The sequence below is a fragment of the Coloeus monedula genome (genome assembly GCF_965178545.1).
Source record: "Coloeus monedula genome assembly, chromosome: Z".
NCBI lineage: Eukaryota > Metazoa > Chordata > Aves > Passeriformes > Corvidae > Coloeus > Coloeus monedula.
This window is the reverse complement of record NC_138822.1, coordinates 51386655-51399182: the sequence shown is the minus strand read 5'-3', so window position 1 is coordinate 51399182 and position 12528 is coordinate 51386655. Positions and strand designations below refer to the sequence as shown.

Sequence of the window (12528 nt, the reverse complement as noted above, 5' to 3'; positions counted from 1 at the left end):
CTGACATATTTGGTTTGCCGCTGACACAAGTTAACTTGAATTACTTGAATTCACTTGAATTACTAATCCATCAGAAAGCACTCAGCAAACTAATATCAGAGGAAAACAGCTTAGCATTCTTTCAGATGTTCTTCCAGCTCACAATAGGCAAGAACTGTAAGCCAGAGATGCAGAAAACTGATCAACCCAACACTTCCAGCTCAGAGTTGAAGTCCCATTGTATCACCACTGCGGACCAGTCCAGTAAGTTCAACATAGCTGGGAAATACAACCTGACATTTAGTACTGCTGTGCCAAAACTCTGTTAAGTTTCCAATGCAGGCTTTTACGTCTCACCTGTGTAAAACTGAGCCAAGAGCAGGTATCAGTGATCACTCCTGACACTCACCCAGAACTCCCTGAAGCAGTAATACTGCTTTCTGTCTAGAGTAAGAAAAGCTTCAGGAATTCATCCCCACAGCATTCGTTTTCCTGTGATATAAAGTACCACAGTACAACTCCCACCTGCACAACTAAAGCACAGATTCCACGCACTTGTCCCATGGTCTGCCTTTGCAGAAGACTCCCTGCACATGACATTTTGCCCTGCTGCAGAAATCCTGCACAGCCTCCTGACCAATAGGGCTGCAATTTCATCTCATTTTCTGCAATTCAGAAAATTACTCAAGAGAAAGTTAGGCTACAGGGCAACCTCTGAAAATGATGACAATGAAACACATACTTTGGCCAGCCCTTTCTTTCTAGAAGGGTGTTAGCCGCTATTTCAAACTAGAACGGCTGTTGAAAAGTCCATTAGCTGGTATACCAACAGTCTCCCGACCTAATCCCTGTTAAATAAATGTATTTTTACAGCTGTAGATTTAGAGAATAAAAAGCTCAAGTGGCATAAAATCCATTCCCCACCCCCTCGCCTGGTGTCTGTACTAAGTAAACATAAAATAGCCTTCAAAAGCAGCTTTCTGCAAACAATGCAGCTGTTTGCTTTTTTTGGGAGGCAAAAAAACCTTTCCCCTAGAGAAGAAAAAATTAAATCACTATTTCAAGAGGGAACAAAGTGAACTTACCAAACCTTACGAAACTGGAACACTTCAGGGCTACGGCAAGACACTATAGGCAATTTAAACTAAGTCCTTGTCAGCAGAGCTAAAAAGCTTTCACCAGCTGATGGAAGGCTCAGTGGCCTCCATGAAATAAGCCAGCAGCCTCCATCCTCTCAGTCAGATTTTCCTTATCACACAAGTTACCGCCACTGGCAACTCTCCACAGATCAAGTGGCGATGGAGAGCACCAATCTAACAGCTACATGTTATGAGCTACAACAGCCAGGACTCTCCTTTCTCACAAGCAAACATGATCTAGCACTTCATGCTTCCTGCCCTAGACAAAAAATTTGTACATCTGCTTAACTCCAATAGATCTTGTCTACACAAGTATCAAGTCAAATGAGACTCATTTTGGAAGAAAATGAGCAACTAAAGCACAAACATCAGATTTCAGCAGAAATATAGTCATCTTTATGAACACTGATAATATCTTGACATTTAACTTGTGTTAGGTAGTGTTAAGCTGCATGTTGCGAAGGAAACAATACCATGAGCCGTGTGAATTCTGCAAAGCCCAGATCTAGAGTCCCCCAGCGATCCGTATGCCATCAGTGGAAAGCAGATCCCTCCAACAATTGTGCATATGAAGGCAGGACAGAAGTGCCTGACTCATGAACTGACATTCTGAGCCACACAAGACAAACCACCAGAGGACTAGTGGCCTGGATGGGCATTAGTGTAACAGAGGTACAGACTAAGTCTAAAGTTGAGAACTAAATCCCCATCTCCTAAATCAAGGTCTAGTGCCTTGGCCACTTCTCTGCCAAACTCCAAGATTTCCCTTCTTCCAGCAGAGCAGCTGTAACTAGAACAAAAAAACAGTATTGATCCCAATTATGTTAAGATTAGGATAGATAAAGAGCAGCGGTGGGCAAACAAGCAATTTTTTTGTTCTGCTGCTAGAGATCTAATTGGACATAAAATCTCCAGCAGAAACAGGCAGTGCATAAAGAACGAAAAGTAATGTCCATTCTGTGACAAAGTCACACTGAGCTTTTAAAACCCAAAGGAACAAATCTGACATTCCCACCTCTAAAACTTTCAAGCAGTCAAAAGACTCATGACATCTGCTGGAGCTCTAGGAAAGAGGGGAAACTGCCACCCGAACAATGACAATTCCATATAAATAACAGTACTGAACTTTTGAAGTAATCTTTTAACCCAAAGAGCCTGAAATAGGTTACAAGAAGGTGCCATAAAAAGCATTAGCAGCACAGAGTTCAGGCAACTCACCTAAAGCCACAAGCAAGCAAAAGCAGAGATTAGAATGAAACCATCAGATCCCACACGTCTATCTCCTGGCTTAAGCCCTGCTAGAGTCTGTAGCAGTCACAACCAGTGCAGGATCAGCAGTGGAGGTGTGAGCTTTGGACCTACCAGCTCCTGCCTGGGACACAGGATCGTTATCAGTGGAGGCGCACAGACGCTAATAGCTGGTCTTTCATAACCTCCCCACAGAGGACATTTCTCTTCCTTTTAGCCAAACGAATACAGGACACAAAGTTTCCTATTCCTTCTCAAGAGTCCTTCAGTGAGAAGTGCTTTCCTCTTCAAAATCACCCAGGTCATGTCACAGAGTTTATGTCGACTCCTTGTTCCTAGCAATGTGACTGGAGAGCTTCTGGGTCAGAGGCAGGAATTTGATTAGGGTGACAAATAATATTTTACTGGCAGTTATTGGAAAGATCCTCCTACAGGTTTACTTCCCACACTGAGTACCTGGCCTGGAGTTAGGTAGTAAACAGGTTCTGGTCTTGTTCTCCAGTGTTTACTAATACTGAAGGCAACTAGTACATGGCTTTCAAACACAGCCATGCAGTTTAACTCATTGTTCCTCCTTGAGGAGCATGTAAAACTTGGTAAAAACCACCATTTAAAGGATAATACCAGAATATCAGGAAGCTGAGGAAACAGTCTCATGGAATACCTCTAGCAACCTGCCACCTCTGGTCCAAGACACGCAGCCTCTCACTCATCCACAGGACCCTTAAGGCAGCATGCACACAGCTACAAAACACAGAATAAATTATTTCACATTATTTTGTAAGGGGGCTCCAACTTCACAAAAGACCAGAGACAACCAATGGAAAGGGACTCCTTTCAGCACAGGCCAACAATAAAATACTTATTCACAACGTGCTCAAACTGCTGCTATGAAAACAACCCAAGCCAAATACTAGGTTCTGCTTGCTGCACTATGCACTACACAGAGAAGCAAGCCTGGATCTTGCTCTGACAACACTCAGGCTTAACATGTCGTGTTAGGAGTGGAAATCTGGCTTCCCAACTCTTTAGGCAAAACGGCAAGGGGCATCTAAAGTTATTTAGCCTTGGCATGAGAACTGAGCAAATGGATATTTCATAAGTCAGAATATTATGTGCAGAGCTCTTCTGAATCTTCCACTGTGAACAGATGAGCAGATCATTTTGAAAGACCCGGCCCAGAACTAACACCATGAGCACTGACATTCCTGGCCCTAAACTCTTTAGAGTGTCTAACTTGCTTCTCCCGTCAAAGCCAAACTCCTAGGATGTATTTCTGAGATGCTGGTGGGCCTACCCTTACCAATCAGAAATAAACCACATGTGATAGTTCCTCACAGAAGAAAGCACTAGCTTACAAACTACTCCATAATAAAGACTGGACTACATTTTTCAGAGTCCTCAGTGCCTCCTTTTAACATTTACACAGACACACATTTTCAGAAATGGCTGCTGCTTTACAACCTTCCCTTGTGATACAACGTGCCAAGTAATTTTGAAAAACCTGTCACAAGTCAGCAATACCTGCCTACCAGAATGACCACAACAACTGTTTTGTCATGACTTTAGCGTGCTTACACGGCTCATTGATGAAAACAAGCACAACTCCAATGCAATGAAAGATGTCAAGTTTGCATGCACCATAGCTGGACTGACCCAAAAGAATGCACATGCAAGGGTCTGTGGCATGCACTTAGGCAAGAGGATTGCTTAAGTGTCAAGTTTAATACGCAAGATGAAATGCAGTAATCTATTTTACAAAAAAAATAGCTTCCACTAGAAGGTTGTGAAATACATGAAGCATTTCAACTTTCAGCATTACACTGTGTCCCCTACTTTCCCTATGGAAGAAAAAAAAAAAAAGGCAAAAATCTAGTCCATTCTTCAGCAAAAACAAACATAAAATGTGATTTGCTTTATCACGGCCAATGTCCAAAAATCCATAGTCCATATTAGCAGATTTTGGTTTTTTGGCTCTCAAAGAATGGCTCTTTTCTAGAAGAATGTAGAAATAATAGAACATCCTGCTAAAATAATAATTGCGACATCTGAGCTCAATTCATGCCATTAAGCTTTGATCTCTGAGCGAGTATAGTATTGTCAGCACACAGTCTGCAAAAAGCTGTGCTACACAGCCCCAGTCACTTTTTCCAGCTTTTGACACATCCGGTTTCAGGACAATATATCTGCAACTAGGAAAAAGGGGAAAGAATTTCACATTGCAAAAGGTACCTTTCTGCTTGGCAGCAACCACAACAGGGGGAAGGAAGACACAGCCTCCAAGAAAGCAGCTTTTCCCAGAAGAAACCCACAAGCTCATACAGCGTTAGGACACAAAACACTTTGAATCACTACCCCTTCCACAGGACATCCTGGTCACTGAATCATTTATACTAATCAGCCAGGTAACTGGTTTTTAAAAGTGCAACACTGACAGGTGCTCCATGATCCTACTGCAGAGCCACTCAAGCATCACTGGCATATTTCTATCTTCTACTGCACAAAGTTATGAAGACTTGTAGCTTTGTCATCACATTCATAATGACTTTTTTGGAAAGGAGAGACTTCTCCTATATCTTGCTTTTGTAACTTGCTGTTTATCTTGGAACAAGAGGAGGACACCAATGGTGTCCAAAACAAGATTAAACTGCAGTTTGAGATGCATGCCTGCCCTGTAACATCAAGAGAAACTGTAGTGTAATCTTCCTCTTCATCTTTGCCATTTGGGAACATCGTGCCATAAACCAGCGCATGTTTCCAGTAACAGAGCAGAACACAACATGTCTTACACTGTAGAAAATTTCACAGTGGTGCCTTTGAGATTCAGAGACATAAAGAATAAGCTGTCTGTTAAGCTTGGTATCTACACAACTGCACTGATATCTGTGGCACAGCTATAAGGAACAGCAAATGAAACAAAAATATCACTGAAATATGCAGAAAACCATCAGCCAAGAAAAAGCCTCTAGCACAATGGAAGGAAATGACACTGACGAAAGAAAGCAACAAACTGGCAAAGTTAGTATTTAGCAGCCATTGTCAGCTTGAGTAGAGGTGGAGTCTGTAAAGCCAACAACAGATACGGCTACAAGACCTCAGCTCCCATGTGGCTACCATCCAACTCTTCTGATAAGGAAGATGGTAATACACTGAAGTGATAAAGAGACACCCAAATACTTTCGAAATCAGTGAGTATCAGCTATGAAGAAGAATGAATTGCTGATCAGTCTTGGCAACCCATACAGACTTCAATAATCACTTTATCCCTAAAGTTATAACTTCATCTCTAAAGTTATTCACAGAAGAATATGAAAATAGCTGGCACACGGGATAAGGTGGCCTGCATACTTGCTGAGTCAGGTGTGGCACAGGGCAGTTAGCTCGGAGCACTGCCAGAAAGTGTGTGCCAATCTTCCCATTTTGCCTGATCCACAGAGCAAACAGGTGTTACTCACACATTCTACTCTTCAGCTCCAGCTGTACCTCTGCTGCTGCAGCTTCAGTCCTTAGGGTGAGCGTGGCAGTTAAAGCCATGCAAAGCAGGCTAATGTATGCCTAATTCAACATCATATACAGACATATCCAGGAAAGATATTGTTCAAATATGCCTAATTCAACATCATATACAGACATATCCAGGAAAGATATTGTTCAAGTCCTAAGCTACATCTCACAATGCAGAAGTATTTTCAGGACAGAGCTCCATCAGTTTGCTCCTAAAGCTTCAAGGGACCAAGCACAGAACTGAAGAGCTGTGCTTGACTGAATTTCAGCCAAATGACTGCAAACAGAAAACACTTCAGGCAAGTGCAGAAGTAGCATGAAATGGGAAAAGCAATAAGCTTACAAGAGAGCAAGGTCAGCAAAAAGAAATGTTTCAAGTTTTTTTACGGATATAGGATCCAAAACATACCTTTTTTACGTTAAGTTTAGAATATCCTTAATGGTGCTGAGAAAGTTCCACTGAAGCCAAAGCACACTCCAACAGACAACCCCATTTTGCAGTTATGTCTGGTTTTATATATGAACATAATTGGGAGGATAGATGTAGAGATGTGAATATAAGAAGAGTATGTCACAAGAACAAGGAATGCAGCTCTGGGAGACAGCTGGCAATCAGGAGAATAAAAAAAGCAATTATCTGGGAAAAATAAAATCTGTAGAAATCTGAAAACAGATGGTGTACAGGTGATTGCATCAGTTTGTTAGAAGAAAGAAGCAAGTCCAGATCTCTCCAAACACAGTAGAAAAACTCCTATTGCTTACTTTAGCATGAATATTTAAATACAGGTTTGAGACAGATGGGAAACAAAGGAGTAAGAACTGCTACTCTGATTTAATAGGGTAAAGAATAATTAAAATATCTAAAATACCTTAAAACAAATAAATTCAATAAAAAGCACTCTTCCCATTGGCAGAACAAAAATACAAATGCAGGATCCACTAATTCAGTTTATTAAATAAGAATACTGCATTCAGAGGAAGAGTAGATTTTGAACTTTGGTTCCTGTACTAGTACCAGAAAGAAATGTCCATGGATCTGCACTCAGAAAAGCTCAGTACTGCTTTATTGTTTGGATGAGGAAAGTTCTGGAGTTTTTTAAAGTTTGGTCCTAACTGTTTTTATTGGCAGTCATAGCCAAACTCTCGTTGCAGGAGTATAATTAAAATAATAGGAAGAGAAAAAAAGCCACCAACAGATCCCCAGAATATCAATATACTCCTCATGAATACAGCTGTCAGAGAAAAAGAACATTTATGGTAACTTGCTTGTTTCTTTTTAAGGCACAAAAATTCACCTGTAAAAACAGGCATATCTCTAAAAATATTGGACTTAAAACCAGGTTGCTGTCACTAGCAACACAGCCTGAAGTCTTTAAAAAAAGATGTGTTACCTGCTGAATGTGAGAAGAAACATACTTTGACTTCTACCATAAAGAATATAAACTTTGGTCATGCCATTATTATAACAATGGTGAAAGCAGCTGAGAGGAAACAGTCAAGTCACCACAAGAAGGGCAGACATGCTGATAACCAGGTTTTCCTGGTCCCTAACCTTGCACTTGTTACCTACATCACCAAAACTGCTGCTCCAAGACCTTCCACATGGCCTAACTTTGACCTTTACTAGGCTAACAAGTACTATGCTAATGAATATTAGCTGCATGGCTTGCTTGCTTGCTTGCTCCCAGTAACAACCATTCATTTGGAAACAAGCTAGTGAAACTGCAAACTGTTTCAGAGAGTTAAGCAAGCAGAGCGCTAACAGATTCTGGCCACCTCTGTTTTCCACACAGCACTGCCTGCTATTTGCTAAAAAGGAAACCAGATCCCCAGAATGATCTCTGAACTGTGCGGTAAAAGGCTCTAACTTTGTTCTTTCACAGAGAATAACCTTGCTATCTACCCCAAGCCAGAACAGTCTTGGAAAGGCTCTCTTGCTTTCCTTTTTCTGTCCAACTCCAATTGTTCTCTAACAAAGTCAGCATAACACAAACCAAGCTCACTGCTTTAGACAGAGCTCTGCTAAGCAACACTCCTCCAGAAAAAAAACAGAAGAGAAAAAAGGTCAGCTTGTATGTGGATACTTATACCATTCAAACTGACATCCATTTTTATTATGTATGATCAGGCTTTTTTTGCTAATGACCCAACAAATAAAGATCTGAATGCTCCCATTTTTCCTACAGTGTTAGCCTCTTGTGTCAGGAAAGCTGCATCAACAGTTTTCCATCCTACTCTATGTCTCTCTCAGTCCTTCAAACAAGCAAAAATACTTTTTCTCCCCATCACAAATGCTAAAACAGACAGGACCAGCTTTGCTGCCACCTATTTCAAAGAAAGGGAACAGGGTACTTCAGGTACTCCATTCAGTAGTTTTAGTCATGGTATTTCTCCGGAATTACCTGTATGACTTTGTGCAGTCAATACTAGCAAGACATGTAGCTAGAGAATGAGACATTTTAACTTTTTTTTGTGGTGATCATCTTTTAAACACTATAAACAGAGTCTTGCCATGTTATTTCTTATCTATACTCTTACTATCAGTAACTGCAGATGTGCATGCTCATCAACTACACAAAAAAAAAGTTTCAAGCATTCAGAATTCAAATCCTCAGCTGACATAAATATGAAATAATCTTAGAGAGAGTGAATTTGTGCCATGCCAGACCTGGAGAAAGCAGGCAGAGTCCCCAGCAGCCTCAGATGATCAAGGAAAATATACCTTATGTATAAAATGTGTTTTGCTAAACACAGTAAACCCTGACTCTAGCTCCTCTCACAGGAGTCATCAAGAATAACCAGCCTAAGAGAAACATAACAATGTTTGGTTAACCATAGCCCCTGGACTTATTTCAGGATTTGGTGTGTTGCCCAGCCTAGAAGACCTATATAAACACTGAGGGTGCCTGCTTCAAGGTTACTCAAACAAAGTGGTAATTTGGGTCCCTCTCTGCTCCCTTCTGTCATCATCTTTGTGCCGGCACCAGTGCTCCCAAAACCATGAGAAGACTCTGAACACAGGATGCTGGGGTGAAAAAACAAAAACAGCAGGCAAAAAGAAGAGACTTTGCTCTCAATTACTGACCCTGGGTTGGTGAATTCCAGTGCCAGCACAAAGGATGAAACAGACAAGGAGAGAAAAGAACAGGCAGACCAGGGGAAATGAAGCAGGTCCATTACTAGCAACCTTCAATTACTCTGGATTAAAGTTCTGGAGAAACCACACCCTAAGAAATACTGTGCCTGCATAGTGCAATGCACAAAAAACACTAGCAGAGCTGATCATATTTGGCCACAGTCGGATGAGTTCAGTACAAATCCTCCTTCTACCCTGTCTTTGAGTCTAACTCTGCCAAGGTGAACTCACTGGTGAGAGAACAGGCTTGCAGAGATGTAGGCAAGGGAAGACTTGCCTTCTGAAACATGTGTATTACACTTGATTAACAGGTGAGAATGCTTCAACCCAGAATCTGCATAAGCAAAGTGACAGCAGATCTTCTAAGTCACTAAGGCTTACTCCTGATCCACAGAAGACTAGTTTACCCTCGTATAGAGAGGGAGAAGTTCAGCCTAAGGAGTGCTACAGAAAAGGCTGCTCCTGGAAAAAAGGCCAAAATAAGTTTACTGACCTTTTTTTAAGCTAATGGCATTTCATCTTCAGTAGTTCAGCATTTGACCAGGAGCTACTCTTTATATACACAATGATGTTATGTACCAAATCTGGTGTCAGATCAAGTCTCTGATCACACCAATACAGCACTGAGTGATGTCTGGGTTTGAAAAAAATTTAGCATTACAAAAATGTTTGCTAGCAGCTGCATGTGGCACACTGATTTATAAATGTGCCTCAACATCACTGTATGAAGAGACCATTAAGAAACTTCCAACATACCTGCTTGCACTGCTATGTAGCTCTATTCAGAGGAAATTTGGAACTAATATACAAAAGATTACCAAGACTCCTGGAAACCTTACATATAGCTGCACCCAAGGTGTTTATGTCACATAACTACCAAACGGCTACATGTCCTTCAGAAACGACTTATCAGAGGAAAGTTACTGTGAACAGTTTTGGGCTAGCTGCTGGATTCCTACACTCTAATGTCAAAGTACAGCAAACTGAGATCTCCTTCAGCCCAGAGGCCAGCTCGTAACCCTCTCCGAACACCTATAATGGGCATAAAAAACCCATGATTTTTATTATTTAATGCTAAGCATTCCCAACTTAACAGGTTCAACTTAAATCCTACCACGCAATGCTTGTGTTCCATGCTACCAAACTTATATCCCCATCTTTTTTGTTAAGGGTTGACTTCTAATCTACACCACAATCAGCCCTACCAAATTATGATCATGGGAAACAAGGTGCTTCATGTCATGAGTGAAGGCATCAAACTCCTGCCCATACCAGATATGGACTGTACCACACAACTCTTACATACATTAAAATTAAAATTCACACAATGAAGACCCACCAACACCATTTTTATCTGTTATATCAGTAAAACACTGCAGAGTCCCAAGTGCTACCCACTTAGCTTCATATCCTACTGTGTCATCACAGAATCACACACTGATTTGAGTGACAGAAAAGTGACAGCATACGTTGCCATTCCCACTTGTTAGGGAATCAAGCTGTGCCACAAGCACCAAGCACAAAAAGCATTTGCACTGTATGTTTACTACCATGACCCCCTTTCAAAACCGAGCAAGACTGCTCCATTACAATAGCCTTTCGACAGCAGGCTTGACCATCTGTTGTTAATGGAACATCCCCAAGACATGGCTGTTCTCTGCAGTACAACTCATATCCAAAAGTGAAAATAAATTTTAATGCATTAACCCATTGCAGTGATTTTCAAAAAAGTTAACTCATTTAAATTTAATTTAGAAGATGTTTACACCCCTCTGGCTTCAGTGAGGTCTATTCCAATACACTTAAAATCAACTTTGGTCCTTTAAGTATGCTTTTGTACAGACTTTTAAAATCTCCAAGGCAAACAGCTTGGGGGAAACGGGACACTTCTGGTTAAAACCAGGCAAAAACAGGGTTTAATACCAACTTTTTATTTAGAATCAGAGTATCATTCCAGGCACGTTTTAAGCATCTGGGCTGCTGTGCAGCTCCAGTCTTTTGTAACAGCCTGATGATAGGTTGCAGCGTAGCACTCCAGACTTCACAACAGTCTGGCACGCAGCAGCATGGTTTGTTGCATGCAGCTGAGCCTCCTGCCCATCACAAAGGCAGCCAGATCGATTTTTTATTTTTACACTCCCCCCCATCCCAAGGCCCTCCCCTTATCCCACGCCCGCGACTTCACAGGAGTCACGTAGGAGTGAAGGGGATGAAAACCCTCCCGTTATCTTCTAGCACCCACCGGGGCTGGGAGAGGCAGCGGTAAGGTGAGCCACCCTCCGTGAGCGCTGCCAAGTCACAGTCGCCTCGCTCAGGCTAAGCTAAATTAAAATAACAATTTTTTAAAAAATAAGCACACACAACCACGCCCCTCCCACACACACAAACACTCTTAGCGCCTTTCCGATCCCCCGCTACGCCGTAAACCATCCTCCGAGCCGCGCTCCCGCCAGGCTGGGCACAGAGAGAGAGTGGCACCACGCCGGAAGACGAAAACCCCAAAACAGTAAGAAAACAAACAAATTAAAAAACCAAAACAATAACAGAAGCACACACACACACACTCATTTGCGTTTTTCCTCTCGCTTTGTGCCGCCTGTTCCAAGCGGAGCGGGGACAAGTGGGAAGCCTCCCCGACAGCTGCCCGCGATGCGTCCCCCCGCCTACCTCCCCGGCCGGCAGCCGCCGTCGGTCCCGAGGGGAGCCGCCGCCGGCTCCGCGCCACGATCCCCGCCGGCCCCGCTGGCGGCCCCGACGCCGGCCCCGCTGCCGCTACCGGGCGCCCCCGCCCCGCAGCGCCTCTTATAGGGCGGCGCGGAGCTGCCCCTGGCGGGCCAGCCCGCCCCTTCCACGGCCGGGGCCGCCCCCCACACTGCTTTTCCCCTCCCTCTGGGGTCTTCTCTCTGTCGCCTTTTCTCTTTGCTCTTTCCTTTCTTCTTTTCCCCGTCTCCTGTCCTCCGCACCCCTTTTTTTTTTATTTTCCCTCGGCAGCGGCTGCTGTTGGGGGTGGGGGAGGGCGCGGCGATTTGCATGTGGGAGTGCACCGTGCAGCCAAAAACAAACTGCGGGGATGGGTATGTTTGATCCGGCCTTGCACGGCGGGACGGCACTCTGTGGGCTGCCCGCGGTCGCTGCTTTTTATGAAACTTCGCGCTCTCAGGTGCGTCGAGAAGCATCCCAGCCCCTCGCGTTGCCTCCCGCCCCTACCCCCCGGGCGTCCCTTCCTGGGGACTGTGGGAAGAAAGAGCAGAAACCCAGGCACGGAGTTACCTGCGAGGTGACTGTGCTCCAGCCGCCCACGTCTCGGGGCCTGCACCGCTGCCCGCATCTCCTGAGCTGAGCCGGTACAAACTGGGCGCAGATCCGTCCTCAGCTGTACAGCTGCTGAGGTACTGAGTGTACCAACAGTGTTGGCCTGAAAGAAATCAATCAATAACAAACAGTTTCAACAGGACCAGACGTCCTGTACTCCATGTCACTTGTGGCAATAAAAAGGCGAGGAACTGTGAAATGTTAACACTT

The 12528-nt window shown here is 43.4% G+C and overlaps 1 protein-coding gene across 2 annotated transcripts in view; it reads right to left on the bottom strand.

Annotated features, from left to right (window-relative positions):
* Nucleotides 1-11770, bottom strand: part of ABCA1 (ATP binding cassette subfamily A member 1) — a 91857-nt gene extending 80087 nt beyond the window's left edge. For both annotated transcript variants that reach the window (XM_082301598.1, XM_082301599.1), the window contains exon 1: nucleotides 11674-11770. The gene's annotated coding sequence lies outside the window, so the exon portion shown is untranslated. The remainder of the gene's footprint in view (nucleotides 1-11673) is intronic.
* Nucleotides 11771-12528: the final 758 nt, after the last annotated feature.